The following is a 17,972-nucleotide window of genomic DNA, read 5'->3' as shown; positions in this document are numbered from 1 at the left end:
ATAAAATCCAAGTTTACTCTGTCAAATGCTTTCTCTGCATCAAGACCCACCAACAACAATGGAATTTTCTTACAATGTTCTGTTAATGTCATATGTTTGCCTCCCCTCCACAAAACCACATTGATCCATATCTATCAGTTTTGGCATTACTTTTACCATTCTTTTAGCTATTATGGGCATGAACACTTGATAATCATGGTTTAATATTGAAATGGGCAAAACAGGAGTTTTCTTTGTTGGGTGGGTGCCAGGGAGGCATAGGCAGGGATTTTAACGACATAAACATATGTAGGTGTTATGCTGCTGTTTACTGACTGTGGGTGGAGTGCAGAGATGTACTTTTACCATGTCACCGTATCTGTTACGGGTGGTATCAGAGGCCTAGCAGTAAGGAAATTTCATTAAACATAAGACAATTATGACACTACCTCAATAAAGGTGAAGTCTAGAGAAGAGATAAGGCAGATGAGGCTCAGTTATAACAGAAGCTTAACTGGCTTGCATTATTTGCAAAACCAGTTTTTTTTCAGAAGTTGTCTAATAGGAGGTAAAGAAATATCTGTACTAGTTGCACAGTAATTGCCAACAATACAACTAGCTGCTTGGCGTGACTAGATGAAAAAAGGTTAGAGTAGTTTTACTAATAAACTAGAACTAGATCCAGCACATACATATAACTATACAATTAACTATAATTAGAAAACTTCATGATAATTGTTAAGCCTATGTGCTATAACTCAATAAACAGATAAACTCAATAAGAGATATCAGAAGAGGGTATTAAATAAATGTACTGAAAATTTCAAGTAGAAATATATATATATAACGCATCTCCTTGACACTGGTGTAAAATCAGACCAAAAATACAAAAAATATAGTTTGACTTCAGTGATATAATCCAAACTTTACTTCAGCACTTTACTGGCTGTGGTGTGTTTCTTTTTAATGCATTCTGATGAAGTCCTTGTTCATACTCTGGATAAAAGTACTAAAGTAAAGCTTGGATTACATTACTGAAGCCTGCAAATGGTATGTTTTTGCTTTTTTTAAAAGTATGAATATACAGGAAAAAGACTTTACAGTCGGCTACAGTCAAAGATTACTAAACCAGAGTTACTTCAGTAACAATAATAAAGAATAATTTCTCTTATTTACTTTTTTTTCCAGGAAAGCCTGAATGGATTTGTAAAGTCTCTTTCAGCACAGGCCCAGAGTGAAATGCTCCAAGTTACAACTGCAAAATTATTACTGGAAGTGCTTAGATAGCAATCTCAGAAATGTACACCGGAAACAGATGAGGGGAATTGCTAATGACTAATGGATTTATTTTGAGAAGAGAAATGTACTAAATAGCAATAATATATAAACTGATTTTAAAATGAGTGGTTGTGCTGGCTACAGTATGTATTGCACAGTATAGTAAGCAAAGAAAATAAAAGCATAGACCCTTACAGTAGCCATGACAACCATAACGAATGTTAGAAAAAACACTTTAAAAAGTTGAAAGCATAGTTCCAATGATCATCATAAAAAAACAGGTTTTATAGCAGTCATGGCAACAGTTTTTAATGCCATAAAATTTATGCAGGAACTGTAAACTAGTTTCATTTAAATAGTATGTGCTACCAAAACTAATTGATAAAATGTTAGTGGAACAAAATGGCTGAAATCGGTTAAAGTCTAGAAACTGTTCATAAAGTCTTAGAACAAGCTGCAACTGTCACACTTTGAAGCATACAGACTGCATATTATCTGTGCTATAATTTGGAGAATTATTCTCACTTAGTAATATTTTAACATAACAATATAATTTATTGTATAGTAATAAGATGCTGTCTGATTTGACAGGGAAAAACAGCAACAGTAGTAGGTAAAGTATTTCCGTTGCAAAAATCCAATTAATGGAGACAAATGGAAGACAAAGCAAAACACTGTTCATACTGTGAAGCTCTTTTTTCAGCAGTGGCCTGGCAGACAGAATCAAGAAGCAATAACAGCAGGTGATAGTCATTAGCAGTAATCCAGTTACTACAGAAACAGGATCAAAACCTAGCTAGATTATTTGACACTGTGCATTTCCTGGAAACTGCACCCCCCCCCCCCCTCCACTACACCCTCTCAATCCAAAGTTGAGGACCTTGAAACAAATAACCTCTGCTCTGAAACTTTAACAAGCTGCTTGCTACAAATCCAATAACTGGCTTGCTATAGCTTGATCACACACTGAGCACATTTTAGCCATGACCACAAATGCAGTATTGCGCTTTTATCTTTAATTATCAAAAACATCATCAGAACAAGTAAAGAACACCTGACTAATTGAATTTAAAAGTTCAAAATCAATGGACTGACCTGTAATATCCAAAAGGAATTTTATAACCTGTTACATTTCTTCACAAGATCATTATCAATCTTCTCATTAAGACGAGGGAGCAAATCGGCTACCGACTTGATTCGGCATTCAGTTTCTTTACATTCTAAGAAAGTGCCTTCATTGCTGCTACGGATGTTTTTTGAAACTTCATCTATCACCCAGAAAACAAATTTATTAAAGGTACAACAGCTCAAACAGTGTTTGGCCAAAGCACAATGGACTTTTTCTGATTTGTTTGTAGCGAAACAATGTCTATATATTCTAATGGATTACTTCTTGTTTCACCTTCATAAAAAGAGGAACAAAATACACATTTCCTAAATATTCTATAAATTCAGACTTATAAATTTGAAAACCTTTTGCTTCACAAATGTACTCTTCAGAGTCCATTTCAAAATAAGGTGAAGTATAAATGTTTCAACAAACATTGTAACTCAAACAGGGAAAAGTACCCTTGCTCCTATTAATATTAGAACCAGAAGGGGAGACCAAGTGTTTTCCTAACATGGATTTTAAATATTTTAAACAAAAACTTTTTTTGTTAATAAATGATGTTTCTCCAGCTACTTGAAACATATTCCCTTAAATGTTCCATTTAGAACTAACTACATTTTTTTAGGTTTTGTATTAGCATGCATTTTCTTTTTTTGTTCTTTTTTTTCTTTTTAACAAATTTTTTTCTTTTTAATAAGAACAATAACAATAGTAACATATTTACAATCACACCTTGAGAAGAGGAAAAAGAAGAAAAAAACTATATGCAGAGTCCATAACAAAGTTAAACATGTGTATATGTTCAGGAACTCAATTAAAATGTTTGCAATAATAAATGTAACTTTTCCCAAGCAATAAATGTGTGTTTTGAGCTTTATATTAGAGATTTCTTTATCGCATAGTGCTGTGGCTAAATAAATAAATCTTGATTTTATATTAAGTTATTCTGTGGATTCAAGCAGTATTAAAAATGTAGTTAGTTCTTCATAATAAAAAACTCCTCCTAAGAATGAATAACTAACAATATTTTTCATACTGCTTGAATCCACAGAATAACTTAATGTAAAATCAAGATTTCTACTATAACTGCAGTTATTTTTCATACAAGAAATTCATCTGTGCCAATGCAGTATAGGCATTTATTTATGAATCCACCATATCCTTGTGGGTTTATAATGCACTGTTGGTACTACACTGTTGTACCATCAGCGCCTGCCAATCACATTCATATCTCTGATCCTTCTGACTCCAAAATGTGAAACACTACCTCTCATAACGTGGAACAAATGGGCAAAATGTGAGACACTTACAAACAGCTTACTGACGGCTTCAATTTAAAGTTCATAGAATGGCTAAAATGTATTATTTTACATTCATAAAAAGTTCCTTTGAATTAACATGAGTTAATATTATTTACTATGGATATCAGCTAAAAATATTATTAAAGCTGAATCTGCAACATACCCCTTCAATGTGAAACAATGAGGAACATAGACTCTTTAAGACTTAAAATGGGGAATATTCCTCATAATGAATTACACTTTAGAGGTACGATCACAGAGGGAGTCCCCACTTTATTCTGCCCTAGTTACAGCTTTGAAAGGATCCAAAGTAGATGACAGTACAACTGCAGGTAGGAAAAATGTTCATGAACCAGTTTTAAGTATATCCTACATTGTGATTAGTTTAGCAAAGTCACACCACAGCAAGCAAAGGTGACGATCCTAAGACAAGCCACAAAATTAAGTCCAAAGGTCCAGCTTCAGCAGCAATCATTGGACAGTAATGTACAGAAAGAAGTGTATGTAGCAACTATAACGCCAACCACATAATGGGTGCAGAAGTGCAAGGCTACAATAAACTGGGAGGAATAAATTCTGCAGAACTCAAGGAACAGCAAAATTATCAAATGTTAAATGTACAACACAATGCAATGTCCCCCCTCAGTAGTGGTTCAGAGCACAGGATCTAAAAGCAGCGGCAGTAGGTGAAGTTGTTCTTTAATAGTAACCCAGTTAACATATAAAAAGGATCTGAAGATAGTCCCAGTAGCAATCAAAAAAGGTTAGTAAAACAAGATTATTGCAGTAGTGGTTAATGTAAGAGTATCACACAGGATCAAGTGTAGGAGATAATCCTACGACGATCACAACAGTCCAAAACTCTCTCCACATCAATCATTTCTTTGACTGGGTTATGCAGGAGCAAATGCAGGTAATTCTAAGGCAAAACACAAATGTAAGCACTAAAGTACAAGGCTGCAGTAAAATTACTGGAAGTAATGTCTTAATTCTACAGACTCTATGAAACAGGAGGAGGACAAGAATGTTTGTTACTGGGAAATAATAAAATGTCGCACAAGTCGGCAACTCACTGATGGAGAGAAATTGGAGCTGTGACTGAAGCACCACAGAGACCCTGTCCTAGATGGACCTCTAGTAGAATGGGGTCTATATTAGAATATCGAAAGATGTAAACACCGAATGTTTAAATGTCGAACTGTATTCAGCGAAAGCTGAAAATATCGAAGCAACAGAAAACCAAATTTTTTCCTAGGGAAAGAATTTGGTTGTCCATTTCTGTTGCTTTGGTATTTTCAGCACTGTGGTGGAAAGTTACGGGTTGGGTTCAGGTAAGTGTGCGATTGAGTGTGGATTAGGTTAGTTAGGGTTAGGGTGCAGGATAGGTATGTGTGCGATTATGTGGGTGTGAGGGTTAGGGCGCGGGTTAGGTATGAGTGCGATTGTGTGGATGTGAGGGTTAGGGTGGGTTAGGTGAGTTAGGGTTAGGGAGCAGGTCAGGTAAGTGTGCGATTGTGTGGACGTGAGGGTTAGGGCGGGGTAGGTGAGTTAGGGTTAGGGCACGGGTGAGTGTGCGATAGTGACGGACCTTAGGGTTAGGGTTTGGGTTAAGGTAAGTGGATAGTTAGTGGTGTGTGTATAGTTTAGTGTAGGGTTAGGTGTAAGATTTTAGGTGTACGTGTGTGGATTGCTGTTTGTTTGGTGTGCTTGTGTTGTGTGTATGTGTTTTGGAACAGCAAATTTTTTCCCTAGGAAAAAAATTGCTGTTCTGTATGTTCGTTGTTTTCAGCTTTCGCTGAATACAGTTCGACATTTAAACATTCGGTGTTTACATCTTTTGATATTCTAATATAGACCCGTAGAATGGATGCATTTTATGTATTTTATTTGGCAAGTCCAGAATACAACTTCTTTTCAGAGTGTATTCGATGATATATGTATAGCAACTTGTCAAGAATGAACCTTATTGAATAGTATTTGACCACATAAAGAACTTCTTATTACATGTGTGTATGTGTATGTGTGTGTATGTATATATATATATATATATATATATCTGAACCTTGCTAGGAATCATGAGTAGTGGACTTGCTTTTGTGATGCTGGTTAAGCTCAGAACTCTGTTACACATCATCTTATTTACCAAAATAACCAAGGTGTAAACAACATACCAATGTATATTTTGTAAAATATGTATTCTTCCCTATTACAGAAGTATATGTAATTATGCTTATGCTGCAGTCAAATATATGTTCAGTCAAATGACTGTCATTAAATGGGCTTTCAACTATTTTGCTAGTGGGAGGGGGTGTAACAGTTGAGTTGCTTATCTAACAGACACGGCCTCTATAGGGTTTGGTTCTCCTCTGATGGGAAATTGGATAGACTTAAAATGGCCTTTAAGACACCGAGCCCATCATTTAACTATGACCTATGAATTTGAAGTTCAACTAAATGTCCAATCAAGCCAGTCAACAAACTTTCAGGATTAAGGTGTCTGTCAAAATAATTCACTTTCTATCTCTTCAAGGACTCTAGAATGAAGCCGGAGAGGTGAATTTTGCCATTCATTTCAAGAAGAGATAAGTAATGGGTTATAAATGGAGAAATCATATTTCTTTATCATTCATAGAGCTTTAGCTGCTCCAATGGGTTAGGAGTTAGAGAAAAAGAAAAGTGTAGGCTCTGTGTTTTACAGTTTTAAAGACTGTGAGACTATTAGCAGTGCCATACACATTGTCTGAACTGAAAGAGTGTAGTGATCAATCAACAACTTTAAAAGTTGTAAGACACTTCAGTCAGCCAAACTTTTGTTTTTTGTTGGCAACACAGTTAATATTTTCTGTATAGAAGCTGTTAGTTTTCCAGTGCTGCTCTATGTTGTCTGTTGTGTGTGCTCTAGCAGGAGACTAGATAACTTTAAATGGTGCATTTCAAAAGTTTTTATGCACATCTCTGATGTCAGAGAAGTGCATAACAATATTATCTTTTTGCTGATTTCAGGGTATAATCAACACACTCCACATCCTGTAGATGTGAATGTGTACTGTGTATTAAGCTGCTGTGATGTGGTCCTTTGATGGTATGACAGTCTATGCATACTTATCTTAGATCAGATGCAGAATGGAAGTGTATTCCTTTTGTTAACTGCATTATTTCAAAGCCAAGCTCATTCTCAGAAATTGCCCAGAGAGACAGAAGTTGTACTTACTGAATCAGCTGTAATTTTTCATTGGAGGCTTCATCCTCTAGCCCCCCTTCCAGTGTAAAATCCATACCCCCTCTCAAGCTAAAAATGTGTTTTAAGCCTGAGCAAGGAAAATTCCTACTTAGCAATATCTGAGGCAGAGAATATGAAATGCCAGGTAAGGTGAAATGTTACTTACTAGGTTAGAACAATTGATGTCAGTTATCATAATCTTGGCTTAAACTGAGCAAAGCCTGTCAAAAGTAAAGCATCATGTTTATCCAAATGGTGTTCCCTGCAGTGTATGATCCTAAGGATTATGGAGTCCTGGATTCTGTCATGGTCTGGAAAGATGCCACTTTAATATGGCATATATTGGAAACTAGAATCCAAGAATCCAAATGTCAAAACTGCAACAAAACTGAAATCCCACAGAGAATGGAATGTGCTCAAATTCGTAGTAAAAAAGCTTCTAATTGATGTGCCCAATGCTAGAATCCTACCCTGATCTCCCTGGATTTATATAGTCCAGCTCTGAGATGGCACAAACTTGTAAAAGGTAGAAGTATTTCAGGTTGTACACAGTATCCAAGTAGTGGTATTAATGTTAGTCTGGCTGTTAATGAGCTGCTCTCATATGCCCAAGGGACAGAGTTTGGTTCCTTCCACCTTCATTTGCCTATTGCATGATTCTGAGCAAGTCACTTAATCAGTCCGTGCTCCTGCATTGCTTTTAAAAAGGGACAATTTATCTAGTTGGCTTACCCATTCAACCAATACGTAAAATTTAAAAAAAAGTTAGAATGTATAAATGAGGATGTGAGTTACACAATTACCCATGCTGCATATGCAGGGGATTTGCTCCCCTTTAAATTATATAACTGTTGACGTGTGAAGAGTTTTGCTGGCATGTTCTGTGATATTTTTTTTAAATATAAGTTATGCAATAGCCAGGCACAGAACCACTCATGGTTAGATAATCTATGAACTAAGTGATTATCTTTAAAATAAAATTGATGCATATCAAAATACTTCTGACATATATACTACATTGCTTTGACTTTAGACGTAACTAACTCAATGATGTTCCTAATAGGATTTATTTGTTAATGTTTACTCATCTATTTCTTTTAAAGTTGTTGTCATTGTAATGTTTTGGTGATAGTTTTGGTACTTAGTTTTTTGTTAGTCTTTGCATAATGTAATGTGATAAAGCAGCATAACTCCAACTTGAGTTTTAACCAAACCCCTTAGGTACTATGTAAGAAGGTGCAGCTGACCAGACTATATTATTAAAAGTTCTCAATGGCTGTAAGTGGAATATAACTTTAAATGTATTCCATTATATTCAAATATAAAAAAAATCATTCACTCTGGACATTTGCAGAGGAAACTATTAATGTTATACTTTCTACAGTAGTTTTAATTGAGTAATAAACCTCAGTGTACCGTTAACATTAATAAAAGTTATAGATTCAGTGTTTTTTATACTGGGCTCTACCTGGGAAAACAATTATTTGCATCCAATGAATGAGAATAGTACAGGTATTTGTAAAATTTCTTAATAATAACCTTCTTATGGTGAACAAAATAACAAAAGGATAAATCTGTGCTTTTTTAAATTAACAGAAAAGAGAAAACTGCTGTAAACTGCACTAAAGTGATTGAAATTAATTATTTTATGCATCAAGAGGATAATTTAGCTAATTTACTGAAAACAGAAGGTTTATTAGTGCTCTTTATGCCAATGCTGCTGTTAATTATGGTAAGATAAAATACATTATTAAATGTCTTGTTACAGTGCATGGGGAACTAAATTTATACATTGTGAAATTATTACTAAGAAAAATGACATAGAAAACGAAATGCTAAGAAAGCAAAACCAGAGTGCTCTAGTTTCAGTATAAAGACAAACATAATTGCTTTAAATCTCCTTAGACAAAGTCAAATATTCTAAATATAGCAAACTGCTACCTGTTTTTCTGGCTGTGCCATTCAGTCAGATTGAGTAGCATCTTAGTGTCCTACTTAAGAATCACTCATACTTGAGTATTTTATAGATCTCAAATGTTTTGTTACTCTAGCTCACAAATCTAATTTTCCCCAGACGGTTTCCTTAATTTCCAGTTTATAAACATACACTTTGGGGTACAAAACCGCTTCCCCTCTTAATAAAATATGACCTGCATTTCTCACCTTCACATGGACACACATGCAAACATACATACACAAACACATGACGTGACTGATTACTAGATGATGACATATTTTTAGAGTATTTAATTAAGAATTATTTGATGCTTTCAGTTTCCAGAGCTCTCTTAGATCAGATAAAATTGTAAGAACATATCAGTTATCTCCAATATAAAAAGTCCAATATATTACTGTGAAGCATCAAAGTATTTAGAGCAATCCCTTCATCTAAATAATTTTACTTCTAAAAACAAAAAGAACGCTGTTCTAAATCCTCCTGTATATGGCCAGGTTGGATTACAATTACTGGAGTTCCCACCTGTAGGTGACTTTTGAAGTGAAGGAGTCAGTTGTACAGTCTTCCTAAACACATGCACCCAATTTAAAGAAAACTTGTGTAGATGGTACACATTCAGAATGTGACAAACACCCCCCCCCCAAAAAAAAAAAAAAATCTATGCCTTGGTAGAGGTAGAAGGGATACTAATGGACTTGCTTAGGGTTAGTTTGGGAACCACTTTTACTGGTTAGTCCTACCAGGCATCCAGTCCTTGTGAAAAGCGAAATATAAACATGAGGGCTTGAAGTTCCAAGATATTATGAACAGAGGAATAGCTGTCAAGAAGTATGTTTTCCAATAATCAAATTTACAACATTGGGCAAGCAGGCTCAGTGTGTAGATAGGCAAGATTGCCTGTCATGAAGTTCCAATCTCAAGGAGGGGTTCTTCGCAGGAGTATAGAATTGATGAAACATTGCGCCTCCTTTAGTTGAGAAGCAAAGAATTATAAGTGAAATATCTCAAAGTAGCAAAATTGTTATCTCAACAAATCAAATGGAAAATAAGATGAAAAATAATAAAATATAATCATTTTTAGGGAGGGCTGTACCCAGCTTCAGCCCTCGATGTGGAGGCTATGTTCTTCCACCCACAGTCTCTGTATATACACTACCTCTGAAGGTATATAGGTTTGGAGTAAAGGGAAAATTAAAAATAAAAAAAAAACAAATGTTCAATGTTTCCATCTTTTCTGAGTCATACAACGTCCTTTCGAAATAAAACAGCAGAGCAAACACCAGTGTACTAAGATATTGGGAACAAGTGAAAGTGAGTTTAAAGATATGCTATTTTAAAATCCATTAAAAGAACACATTATGACCAGTACTTCTCCTGATGTAGCACCCTATTAATTGTTTGAGGACACAATTTTGCCCTTTCTAGTATCATGGTCAGAAATCAATGCATGCACCTTGACCATGAAAGAAGTGAAGCTGAAATTATGCCTTTGATACATCAGGCTCAGCCATTAGAAGACTGAGAGAGGTTATATGAGCTACTATTCTGCTAACATTGATAAATGTTTCCTCTGTGATGCATAGGCCTGCAAAGTGGAAGGCTTCCCATCAACCCAATAATATCTGCGATTCCACCCAGACATATTAAACGATCAAGGAGTTTACAGCAGCAGCCAGGCTGTAAGTTGGAGCAGACTGTCGCTCCAACAATGTGGAAAATTCCTGGGCAGTACCATGTGAGTTTCTTGTACTATCAGGCCCCCAATAGCTTGAAATAATAATCCATTCTATCACCAAGGGGTAAAGAGAATGGGTTTTAATATTTTCCCTGCACCATACTAAGGGGAAGAGAAGGATGCAGAAATCTTCCTAAGTATGTGATATAAACATTTCCACCATCATCTCCCCGTGTACTGCTACATCAAGGAGAATAATTAGAGAACCATGTTTTCCTGTGTCTGTAAAAAAATCAATCTCCAAGATACCCCACTAGCACAAGACCCAGAGCAGATATGGGTTTGAATCCACAGCTTCAGGAGAGTACTGGAGGAGTAGCTCAGCGTCCAAAACCTCATTCACTCCCTGAGTATGTGAAGTGCTCAGAGATTGATGACTTTTTCCTGTGGCTCTCTTCAAGATGAGATGTATTTCCCTGCACAAGGGGCAATGACTTGCAACCTTTTCTTTTTTACATACCTACAATGGATAGGTTGTTAAACCAAATCAAAAAAGGCCTTGCTAGCAGATTTTTCTCCAAGCCATATATGGAAAGGAGGTCTGCTAAGATTTGCATCTAATGGAAGTGTAGCCAAATTTCTGGGGAGACCATGTCCCTTGAACTATGTGACACTACAGTTCAGTTCCTCTCACCTCACCTGTGAAGTGGTTGTCCTCAAAATTTGCAATGGGTGTGTGGTTGGGAAGTGAAAGGCCACTAAAAGATTGGTGTTAATGGTCCACCATTCCAGACCCAACATTTACACCAAGGGAAGATCTGTGCAACTATTGATACTTCAAAGTCCTTTGCAAGACCCACACATTAATCCATGTAAATGGCATTAGATGAACAAGAACTGTATGTCACTTAATCATTGTGCATTAATGAAGAACATTTTCTTATTTTTGATGTGGGCTAGGTCTGACAGGGAAAGAGGAGAGGAAGGGGGTCTTAAAGGTTCTACACAATCATGAGGACCTGTTGCCTTCTTAAGCAGTCATTAGTCAGTTCCTGAAGTCTATGAAGTTTACTTCCCTCTAAAAGTGAGAATCTGGGTTATTGTTTCTTAGATCTTCTTTGAAGAAGGATTTCATCAGCCATGCCATCTTGTTAAACTCGTATCTGAAACTGTAGCTGTGTCCAAAGTGTCAGCATAATTAAAACTGCATCAGACTACATGGAAACCTAATTTGGAAAACATGGAGGCAGTCTGTATAAGATCCCACACATGCCCCAAAGGAGGAAGGTCTTCAAGTTTTTCAAATGGGAGGCCCACTAGAAAAAAAGAAATGGAAGTTAGGAAAATGAAATGAACATCTGAGGTTTCCAAGCCTCACTATGGCAGAGCAGGATCCTTATTTTACCAGCAATATCTGCTGCTTTTGACTCCTCCTTTGGTAGCAGGGTGGCAAAATGTGGTCTCTGTCCTATGCTGGTCCAAAGAAATCACATAAAAGTTACCTCAAGGATAAGATATGGGACTTATCACATTCAACCAGGGAATTTTAAAGGAGGTTTGCATTTTTGGAAATCACAGGAGCAGTGAGTGCAAATGATTTAGGTTTCCAGAACTGCATCACCGAGGATGTTCTATTACTCTTCCTTCTTTGCTAGACGCATAGATAAAGATTTTGTGGGAGAACTGATACAATTGTAAGATCAATACATGTTGGACCTCATGAACCTCAAAGTCTGAAAAGGGATCATCCAGGGAGCAGCTGGGAGGGATGAGGACTCATTATCCTTGTCTGTATCAGAGACGATAAACCCTTGGTCAACATCCTCATGACAGGATTCTGAAAGAGAGGGAGTTCCATGAACTACATTACCCCCAGCTGTGGGTTCGCTCACATCTCATAGAAGGAAAATATCTGAACAGAAATTCGCAGATGAATGCTAGGACTTTGTTCCAAAGTATGAGACTTACAGAAACTAACAGGCTTGAGGTTAGAATTTGTGTAGTTCGGAAAATTTCTGTATAGTAATTTGTAGGAAAAAAAATGAAAACCTGACTATAGAAAAAAAAAACACCTGCAGAATCATTGATGTTAGATTGGTATTCTTTTTTTTATTTATGTAGCATTGCCTGAGTGTAATTCCACTTTCCACACACGCTGTCCCTCAGTCCCACTCATTTGACTCACCTTGGCCTACCTCTTTGGGGGACATCACACTCTTGCTCACACAGTCACACATAGTTAAGTGCATCTCGCACACAACTGACACACACACTTCTATCTCCTCACACTGTGGAGATAACCAACATTCTTTTCATTCATCATCATGAACAAAATCAGGATACATAACTGTGACCAGAGTGCCAGCGTAATTACAACTGCAGCAGACTAGATGGAAACTCAGTTCAAAAGTATTATAAGTATTACCTGTTTCATTGTAGTAATGTACTGTGTCAGCAATGCTGAAAATGTGTTGTCACTGTATACACTGATTGGTTCTAGTTATGTTACCAAACAATGTAGACTGGGTACATCTGCTTAATCTAATGCCAGAGTGTTTTTTTTTTTTTTTTGAGAATGTGCAATAATGGATAGAAATGCATGCTATGGTGATAACTGTGATGTAGGTTTAGGAAGACATGGCCCCAACATCTACATTTCTAACCTTTGCATATCCTGTTTTTGTGATTGTAAAGTTATAATATGCAGCCCCACTGTGGGAAATTCACTGAGATGCATTTTTGTCTCAGAGCCAGTTTACCTACCAGGTTAAAAGGCAGTGCAGTGTTAATGCTAGGCATTGGTCTAAATAACTTACACATTCTTCATCAGTTTTGTATGTGTGTGATGCAATAGTACAGATTAAGAAGCATGACAAATGATTTAGGACTAAGCCGACTAGGTGTGAAAGTCAGTAACATTTAAAATTGTGTGCATGACACTTCTTGCATTAATCTTTATGGTTTAAATTCTTTGGCACCTCTCCAAAATCATATATAGAGTTCACAGATAGACACACACACACACACACACACACACACACACACACACACACACACACACACACACACACACACACACACCCTCCCCACCTACAAAGTATGGCAGTTTAGTTCAGAGAATTAAGACTATGAGATGTTAATGAACTTCAGCCTGTACACCTGAGTTTTTCTCTGTCCCTTTTTGATTACTGTATGACTGAACAAATTGCTTTAACCAGATGGTACTCTTGTACTTGGTGAATTTATCTTGTTGACTATAAACAAATAGAAAAGTTGCACTGCTTTCTCAAAGTCAAAAAATACAGCTTCCATGGGTCCCAATAACATCCCAGGCCACATCCTACGTGAACTCAGGCAGGAAATTGCAGCATCATTAGGCACCCTATTTATCCAAAGCCTGAGTTCTGGCTTTGTCACAGCTGAGTAGAGGACAGCCACTATCATTCCTTCACACAAAGGTGGAGCATCCACCAATCCAGGAAATTATAGATCCATCAGCCTAACTAGCCTGATCTGCAAGGCCATGTAATGGATTATCATTGACCTCATTAACAAGGACATTGGCAACCTCGTAACACTTGATCCCACACTGTTTGATTTCATCAAAGGGAGGTCATGTCTGCTAAATTTGGTCGACTTTGAGACAATCACCAAAGCCATGGATGAGGGGATGACTGTGCACACCGCCTACCTTGACCTGGCCAAAGGCTTTGACACTATTCCCCAGTCAGGCATAATAGATAAACTCTCTTAGCTAGGCATCAATCCAAATTTTACCAGATGGGTAGCAAACTAGCTCACTGATAGAACCCACCTAGTCAAAATAGGGGAAGCCACCTCAAGCAGTTAAACCGTAACAAGTGGCATACCCCAGGGTTTGGTCTTAGGGCCACTGCTATTTGAGATATACTTTTCTGAGGTGCAGGCCAAAACCAGTAGGCTATGGCTGACCAAGTTTGTAGATGACTGCAAGCTGGATGCGGTCATCAATTCCCCTAGTGATGTGGACATCCTCCGAGGGTCTCACTCAGACAAATGATTGGTGCCAGAAACATGGCCTCCAGCTGAATACCAAAAAATGCATCATCATCCCCTTTGGGGAGAGTGACATCCCCACAAATTATCACATTAATAATGTCCTAAGCACACAATCAGTCATGAGGGATTTCGGCACCCAGGTTGATAGCAACCTGACGTTTGACCACCATGCTGCTTATGGTGTACGGAAAACCTTCTACATGGCCCACCTCATAAGTAAAGGTATCTCATCCAGGAACAAGGTCATAACATCCCTGTATTCTTGCCTTATAAGGCCAGTTATTGATTGCAACACCCCTTTCGGCATGTACCTCACAAAATACATGCAGCAGCTGAAGAGATCACAGAGGTTTCTCACCAGGAGAATCCAGGGCCTCAAACATCTACCATACACAGATAGGCTAAAGGCCCTGTCCCTCTATTCAGTCTCCTAGAGACTCCTCAGCGGTGACCTCTGTCTGGCATACAAAGCAATCTCAGACCCCATCCTGATGGGACTGCTGCATATCCACAAGTCAAGCTCCACTCAAGTAACCTGCATGCGTGGCCTCAACCTGGCCTGTGACATCAACAAGACATGTTGGCAGGACAGATTTGTGTCACAGAGTGTCCCCCATCTATGGAATAGACTCTCTCTCCATAAGTGCATAGGTGTGTACTAGGCTAATAGCTCTGAGGCCTTTACAAGCCTAGCCCATAGAAGTGCCCTGGAATTGTGCCACCTGTCGTTATCAAGCAGAGTACCTCTTTACCCCTTTTTAAGTGCAACCTGAATAAATGGATTGGGAAACAGAAAAAATACCCCTGGGATTCCACCTGTGTCCCTGTTGGACAGGGGCATTGAGTGATGATTTTTCTAAATATGGGTTAAACTCTTGGCTTGGCTTATAAGGCCCTCAGGGCCAATAGCCTAGTAACCTCCTATGATCCTATAAGTTATGCACTAATGCAGCAGTCTGTTTATTGCTAACATTGTGAGATGTTCTAATGGCAAAGTGTTTTATCAGTAGAAAGCTGTATGCATGTCTACAAGACACTGTTTTATATTCCCACGTCTGTGTTAGCTCTCTACTAAAGCATTATGAAGTGTCCTATACCGGCTCCATGGATTAGAAATATGGAGTCCACAGTATGACCAACCCACCTAAGTTTAAGTAGTGGTCTGTACATTGGAGGAGCCAGCAAAGGAAGGAGAAACACAGAGATGCATTGCCAGGTTGACCATCCTAGTGGTGATTGTGGGAGGTGAGTGTTTTGTTGTAGGGCATGTTTCTTGATGATGATTCTCTGGTGGGAAGAGCTGCCCTAATGGGAACTATCTGTTCAAGTAATGTAGGTGCATTTGCCTGAAGGTCTATCATTCATGAAATTTGGTGTTGGCCCTATCCTGTATGCAATGCTCTCCAATTGCCTAAGAAAGAAAAGCTGCTGGCTGCCTGCATAATGACTAGAACACAACTATCCTGTATCTTAAAGGGACAAATCACCCCCAAGTGACAACTGGCCAGGCGTTTGCTAAGCATATCATGACTTGGCCAAAAACAAACATTTTGAATTGTCTTACTGATGAGATGTTTTAGAGAATGCAAGCTATTTGTATGTGTCATGGTAGTTTCTATTTAAATGGGATCTTTGTTTATAAATGCACTGGTGTGCAACATTTGTAATGCAGCAGCATTATGCATGTGAAATGGTCGTATTTTTTGAGGTTACACTGACTTGTACAATGCTAGAGATGCTTAGGGTAATATCTGTAAGATGAGGAATGAATACTGAAATAGAAACACCTGAAATATGAAAAGCAGATCTGTAACAGTAAGAAAGCTGATAATGTATGTATACATTCACCTCATGTCATGCATCACCTTATTACATTTTTTAATGAAGTAGATGTCTTAACAAATGTATTTTGATGTATTATATTTTATGTTTAGACATGAATACAGAAACATATGTATATGTGCAATTTTTAAATGTGAGCAAAATAACAGCTTGTGCATTTTGAGTATACATACACACACACACACAGTTTGACTGATTTCACATGGGGTCAGTCATAAAGTCTAGGCAACTGAACAGATGTATTCCAGTCCTTTAAACAGCAACTGCAAACTGTGTGTACTATTGTCCTCACAAGGACTTCATCAAAATAAAGATAGGCAATGAATTCTAATAAAAATGATTTGTACAAAAAGCTGACACACATTGGGGGGGGGGGGTGGTTGTACAAAATATTAACAAGTAACTGTCATTATTACACAGACTCTAGTGCATAAAAAAGCAAATGGAGGAATCTGTTAAAGGTGTAAAATTTGTCCTTCTCACATTGCTTAAAGTCCATAGTAAATCATGCAGTCCTAATACGTTGAACGTAGTACAGAAAGAGTAAAAGACAAAGAAAATAGGAAAAGAAAAACATTGTGTTGAACTTTGCACATACCATGACATCAGAAGTCCTGAATAACCTTAAGTCCCATTGAAAACAACAACAAAAAGGGCAATTAGCAGCAGTACATTCATTCCTGAAGGGGGATTTTATCAGACTGTCAAAAGATTCCATAAAATGGCCATAAACAACAAGTAGGGATCAAAATATCAATGATAAAGGGGCTATTTGATCAAAATAATAAATTATAAAAACAATACCTGAAAGGAAAAAATTGCAACTTATACATGTTGTGTATATTTATAAAGCCAGCCTAACTAAAAATAACCATAAATAGAATGTATATCCAAATACAGAAAGAAAAACTACACATGCATTGCACAAACACCTAGTCATCTGGCATGCTATTCTGTTCCACAAACAGTTTCACCCCTCAATTCAAAAAGGAGAAAAAAAAAAGACTATGAAAAAAAGTTGTTCTTCTTTACAGATGTAACAAGCACTTTGCCACGGTTAAAATCACCACACCCACTGAGCACCTCCGCGCTGCAGCCATGATTGCAGGTGTAGCATAATTAATGTTGATTCTGCATGCTACCACCATTAGCACCTGCCCGATCATGCCTTGTACTTGGGCATCCAGCTCCTCTACCCCTCTTCAGTTATGGGCTCAGCCTCGAAATCGGAAAAAAAAAAGGTAATAGAAAACCAATCAGTTAATGATAATTGTCAAACATTATCCAAAGTTAAAAATAATGTGCAAAGTCAAAGGCATAAGTATTAACAGACAAAAAAATACTTGAATGTTAGTATTCAGCATGTTATATTGCTGTGGAATTATTTGCATCCATGTTATTGGTAGTTTTGTTGTTGTAGTATCTGTGTTATGGACGTTTTCCTTGTTTTAATGGGGAGACATTCAATAAGACCAAGTGGGTTACAGGCATCTCACTTAATGCATCACATTAGTTCTTTTGTTTCTAGAAGGGAACTAAGATCCCATCCATCAGTAGTGAGGCACAGTATC

Source organism: Protopterus annectens, chromosome 13.part0 (assembly GCF_019279795.1).
Source record: "Protopterus annectens isolate FY-2018-M chromosome 13.part0, PAN1.0, whole genome shotgun sequence".
Taxonomy (NCBI): Eukaryota; Metazoa; Chordata; order Ceratodontiformes; family Protopteridae; genus Protopterus; species Protopterus annectens.
This window is presented reverse-complemented; position numbering follows the sequence as displayed.